This window comes from Molossus molossus, unplaced genomic scaffold (assembly GCF_014108415.1).
Source record: "Molossus molossus isolate mMolMol1 unplaced genomic scaffold, mMolMol1.p scaffold_m16_p_5, whole genome shotgun sequence".
Taxonomy (NCBI): domain Eukaryota; kingdom Metazoa; phylum Chordata; class Mammalia; order Chiroptera; family Molossidae; genus Molossus; species Molossus molossus.
The window spans coordinates 48,848,256-48,854,255 of NW_023425388.1; the positions used below are offsets into that span (position 1 = coordinate 48,848,256).

At 42.5% G+C, this 6,000-nt stretch overlaps 1 protein-coding gene across 6 annotated transcripts in view; it reads right to left on the minus strand.

Annotated features, from left to right (window-relative positions):
- Positions 1-3,837, minus strand: part of ABCC5 (ATP binding cassette subfamily C member 5) — a 90,041-nt gene extending 86,204 nt beyond the window's left edge. For 2 of the 6 annotated variants that reach the window (XM_036243761.1, XM_036243762.1), the window contains exon 1: positions 3,400-3,830. The gene's annotated coding sequence lies outside the window, so the exon portion shown is untranslated. Of the gene's footprint in view, positions 1-3,399 lie in introns of all 6 variants that reach the window. The other 4 variants (XM_036243766.1, XM_036243771.1, XM_036243763.1 and 1 more) reach the window with 3 other exon arrangements.
- Positions 3,838-6,000: the final 2,163 nt, after the last annotated feature.

The following is a 6,000-nucleotide window of genomic DNA, read 5'->3' on the forward strand; positions in this document are numbered from 1 at the left end:
TCTCCCTTCCTCTCTCTCTAAAATCAATAAAGAAAAATAAAATAAATAAATTACCCTTGGAATACGAACGTGTTCTAAAATTAGATAGTAGTGATGGCTGCACAAGTCTATGAATATGCTAACAAAACACTTTAAAAGGCTGAATTTCCACACATGGTTTATAAATTACATCTCAACAAAGCTGTTATTAAAAAACAATAACCAAAACAAACTTGCCACCCTGTCCTATGAAGTTTTACCTAGTATGACCTGAAACTGTTCTAAACCCTGTTTGCCTGGCTAACTCTAATCAATATCCTGTATCAACTTCAGTTACTTTTGAAAAAAATAAAACACATGCACATCTCTCTGAAACATTTTCCCCTCTCTAAGATGGTTCAGGCTGAGAAAACCCCTTTCATACCAGCCTCATTAGAAATGAAAGAACTTCAGCCATGCTGCCTTTTGAATTCCATGAACTCCCAATCACTGTAATTTAAAAGTACTACTGCGCCCGACTGGTGTGGCTCAGTGATTGAGCGTCAACCCATGGACCAAGAGGTCACCAGTTTGATTCCCACTCAGGGCACATGCCCAGATTGTAGGCCCGATCCCCAGTGGGGGGCATGCAGGAGGCAGCCAATCGATGTTCTCTCTCATCGATGTTTCTGTCTTTCCCCTATCCCTTCCTGTCTCTCTAAAATCAATAAAGAAATATTATTTAAATAAATAAAATAAATAAATAAAAAATAAAATAAAAGTACTACTCCGTGGCCCTGGCTGGTTTTGCTCGATGGTTAGAGCATCTGCCCGCATACCGAAAGATCTCGGGTTCAATTCCTGATTAAGGGCATGTACCTGGGTTGCAGGTTTGATCCCTGGTCCCAGTCAGGGTCGTACAGGAGGCAACTGGTATGGTATGTCTTTCTCACATCTATGTTTCTTTCTCTCCCCCTCCTTCCCTTTCACTCTATCTAAAAATTAATGAAAAAATATTTTCTGGTGAGGATTAATGCCCCACCCCCAAATAAAGGACTACTCTGTAGACAAAATTCTGCTACAATTCATTTTCTAAGGTATCAGAAAAAAGGTAAATATAAAGGACTAAGTCTCCTTCATAGATATGTTTCCAGCACAAAGAAAGCTTGACTTCTTTTGCCTTTCGGAGGTCTGATTCAAGTACCCTGGGTTGATACTGCTTAGTATCGTTAAAAAAAAAAAAGTCACCTTGTCCAGTGACAAATTGCACCATAAAGAACACCAGCTTACAACCAAAAGCACAGCAATCATGTCACTGAGACCTCATTAAGCCTATACTATAAACAGACCTGGCACCTGCCAGTGTCCCCAATGTCTGCATGCAGCTGCAGATAGAGAAAATATTCTTGTTACAGGGGTCACAGAAGTCCAACTTTCCCTCCAAAGGTTCCCAAGCCTAGCTGGGGAGGGAGTTTGAAAGGGACGAGGACAAAGGAATTCGTTTATAATATCAAGTGCCATATCAAGAGGAACATGAAGATCATCTCAACTGTCTAAGAACTCACCATGACCAAAGTTCCTTTCAATCACTTTATTTCAAGTTATTCTACACATGAAGGATGTGGGGAGCAGTTTCCCATCACCTCTAACACTTGCTTCTTTGATTTCCTGGGAAAAGAGGCGCAGCCATGAGCAGGCAGGGCTTCAGTGGGCACAAAGTTACTATCTACTGGCCTTGAACACACAGAGAATTCCATCTTCTGTGTATCAAGGATATAAGACAGAGCACTCCACATGGAGGCCAGCCAAGAGCTAGGAAGTCCAATAGATTTTGGAAAAAACAAGGCCCAAATCTGAAGAAAGCAACTAAGGAAGAATCACTAGGCTAAACTACTTTTTAAAAATACTATTTGTGCCCTGGCCATTAGAGCAGTTAGAGTGTCGGCCTGCGGTCCAGAGACCCAGGTTCAGTTCCCAGTAAGGGCACATACCTCGGTTGCAGCAGTCTGTCCCCAGCCCTGGTTGGGTCGTGTGGGAGGCAGCCACTCAATGTGTTCCTTTCACATCGATGTCTCTCTCTCTCTCTCTCTCCTTCCCACTCTATCTGAATAAAAAATGGAAAAATGTCCTCGGGTGAGGATTAAAAAATATAAATAAATAAAATATGTTTTGTTTTTTTTTTTAAAAAATACTATTTGTATTTACCTCTTTTCTTCGATTCTCCCTTAAAGTTGTTTTAAAGTCTTTTTAAAATGCTAACTTGATTTAGCTATTAAGAGAGGGAAAGGGGGAAAGGGATTTTTGTTCATGTTTGAGCCAGAGCTGTGGGATGGCACTAGCAGAATAATCAAAGTGGGAGAACCCCAAAGAAGTGCCAGACTAAAATTAACAGGGTTGACGCCACTTGGTCAGCTGCCTTTTTAAAAATCAAGACTTTCCTTCCAGTGATACAAGTGTACAATGAAGCAGATGAAACTGTATCAGGGAAAAGCGGCTGCCCAGGATTAAGAACTTCAAATAGCCAGACTGTTATTTCCAAATTGCCTTCATAACAGCTTTCCAGCATCTCAGGAATATGGTTCCTGGCCCTGAAGCTCCATAACAGGACCCAACCTAAAGCTAAAAGGATTCGTATTTACCATCCTCCTGGTCCAATCAATCCACTTGTTGTGTTTCCAACCTTCTGCATCTTTCACTTACTCATGCTGGACACCCCAATATAACCTGCCTATCTCCTTCAAAACCTGAAACTTGGCCAATCATTCCTGTGCCTCCTGCCTCCCCACGTCTGTGCAGAAACCAAATGACCCCTGTGTAATAAATACAAAGCATCATGCAGCTGTGTGTGGTGGAAATGGAAAGGCATCGATGAAAGTCAAGAGATCTGGGGGGTTTGCTGTGCGTGCTTAAGTCATGAGCCTCATTTACCCATTTGCAAAAAATCCCGAGAGGATGGCTTCTCAGGTCGCCGGCAGCTCAGAGTCTCCGGTGTGCGGCTTGAGCCGGGGTGCCCCGGGCCGCCCTCCCCACCACTTGAGAATAGGGGCTTCTCTCAGGCCAGCTTTGCCTGGGATGCCTTGGACCCTAGGGCGTTTCCATGGCCAATTGGGGCCTCGGGAGCCGATAGCGACCTACACCCACGGACTACGGACGGAGCACCCCCTGGTGGCCGCAGCCGGGAATGTAGCCAGCACCCTTGATCACTCTCCCACCCTACCTGCCTTCCCAAGCCAGTACCTCACTACGTGCCCTCTGGGGTCGCGTCCCAAGGAGAGGGTAGTGGGAGACCAGAAGAAGGCCAGGCCCAGTTTCTCAGGTCTCCGGCTTCCCCCGAAATGCCTGTGTCCGGGTCACAGCCCACCGGCCCCAGAGGAAACACAAGGAGATAATCCAAGTGACAGCCGAGGGAGAAGGACGGGTGCAGCGGTAGCTGCTACCTACCTGTGCCCCAGGTCCGAGACCGCCGCGCCGGCCACTCGACCACGCTCGGGAGCATCAGCTCTGGAGCAAAACAAGCCTTTATAGCGGCATTGGTCGCCAGACTGCGCAGGCGTGCTGCACAAAGAATGCCAAGACTAAAGGGAATTGTAGTCCTTCTTCCAGGAGCCCCAGGCTGGACACGCGGCAAAGGACTCTATTTCCCAGAAGCACTGTAGAAGCCCTGGGGGAGGTGCAGGCAGCTCTCCTTTCCACCGCGCTCCTAGCTCTGCACCATCCGACCCAGGAGTTCTGCGACCCCGTCTGCAGTCTTCTCTGAAGCCGTGTGTCCTCTTGGGTGGCCGGGAGGGTTGACAGTAGCTCTGTGTGGTCCGGCAGCCCAGTGTTGGTAGGCAGGGAGATCCCGACGGTGTGCGGTCGTTCGTGCACCAGAAACCCCGTGAAGGTCACCGCAGCTTATATGTCCTTGTCGCCAGCCAGTCCCAAATCTTATCTGTTGTGCACTTAACATTTTACGACTGCTTGTTCAGGAATCCACCTTGCGTTCTGATATCACCTTTCTTGCTGTTATCCCAGTGCCCAATACGTGGTGTGTGCTGCCTGGTTTCTAGATAATAAAATGCATGAACAGTTTTTATAGAGTGGCAAGAGCCTTAGAAATGGTGTGCTAACTCAGCCCTTTACCTTTTTACGTGAAACAGGTTCCCAAAGAGACTGATCACTTTATCTCTTTTTCTGTTTCATCTGAACCTTCAACTTGATCATAACATAACAACTCTGTTTAGTGCCTATCTACTCAGTATCTGGTGCTTTACATACAATTCTTGTTTCTTTTCATCTCCATACCAACCCTGTGTATAGGTATTATGATTCATTTCAGAGATTAAAAAAATAAAGGAAGGTAAAGTGACTTGTCCACCTTTATACAACTAGATAGTGTAAAGGTACTAACGTGTCATAAAGCTAAAGTAATTAATACTGTATTCTTGCACAAAGATGGATTGATAGAACAGTGCAAAAGAATGAAGAGCCTAGAAACAGTCTCATGAATACACGTAAATTTGATCTGTAACAGAAAAAAAAATTACAAATCAGTAGGGAAAGGAAAAAACTTCAATAAATAGGGCTGGTTATCCACATTTTTTAAAAACTCAGGGATTACTACTTCATACATACCATACAGAAAAATCTATTTCAAGTAGATCAACGGCCTAACTGTGAAAGAAAACTTTAAAACATTTAGAAGAAAGGTGAAATATCTTTGTGAACTTGAGAGTAGAGAAGAACTTCTTAAACATGATACAAATAAGAAAGGAAAGATTGATAAATTTTTACTATATTAAAATTTAACCATTTGTACAAGATGCTATAAGTGAAGATAAAGCATGAGGTATAACAGACAAAGTTTTAAAATGTAAAATATACAAATAATTTCTATAACTTAATAAGAAGAGGCAAATAACCCAATAGGAAAATGGGCAAAAGTTCTGAACAAACAGTTCATAGAAAAGGAAACCACAGCAGCCACTCAAATATGTTTGAAAAGACATTCAATCTCACTAATAATCAGGGAAATGGAAATTAAAATAGTGATGAAATGCCAATTTATATCCATCTGATAGGGAAACATAAAAATTTGATACCACCAAATGTTATTAAGGATCTGGAGAGACAGGATGTTTCATACATTACCGGTAGAGTGAGTATCAATTGATAGAACCACATTTAGGAACAATTTGACAAATTTAGTAGGTTGGAAGTGGGCTGGCTGTATTGTTAGACCTCAGGTAGATCCCTAAAAATCAGTGGTTTGAGGCCCACACCAAGACACATAGTAATTAAAATGCCAAAAATTAAAGACAAAGAGAGAATTCTAAAAGCAGCAAGAGATAAGCAACAGGTTACCTTCAAAGGAAACCCCATAAGGCTTTCAGCTGACTTCTCAAAAGAAACACTACAGGCCAGAAGGGAATGGCATGAAGTAATCAAGGTCATGAAAAACAAGGATCTGAATCCAAGACTACTCCACCCAGCAAGGCTATCATTCAAAATAGAAGGTCAAATAAAGAGCTTCCCAGACAAAAAAAAGGCTAAGGGAATACATTAGCACCAAACCAGCGCTGCAAGAAATGTTAAAAGGACTGCTGTAATTAGCAGGAGAAATGGGAAGAAAAATAGAACCACACTAAACAAAAATGGCAATAAATAAGTACATATCAATAATCACCTTAAATGTAAATGGATTGAATGCTCCCATAAAAAGACACAGAGTAGCTGATTGGATAAGAAAGCATGACTCATCTATATGTTGTTTACAAGAGATCCACCTCACAACAAAAGACTCACATAGGTTGAAAGTGAAGGGATGGAAAAAAATTTTCCAAGCAAATGGAAAGCAAAAAAAAAAGCTGGGGTAGCAATACTCATATCTGATAAAATAGATTTCAAAATGAAGGCCATAACTAGAGACAAAGAAGGCCACTACATAATATTGAAAGGATCTATCCAACCGGAAGATATAAGCTTGGTAAACATATATGCACCCAATATAGGAGCACCAAAATATATTTAAAATCTTCTGGAGGACTTCCAAGGAGAAATCGA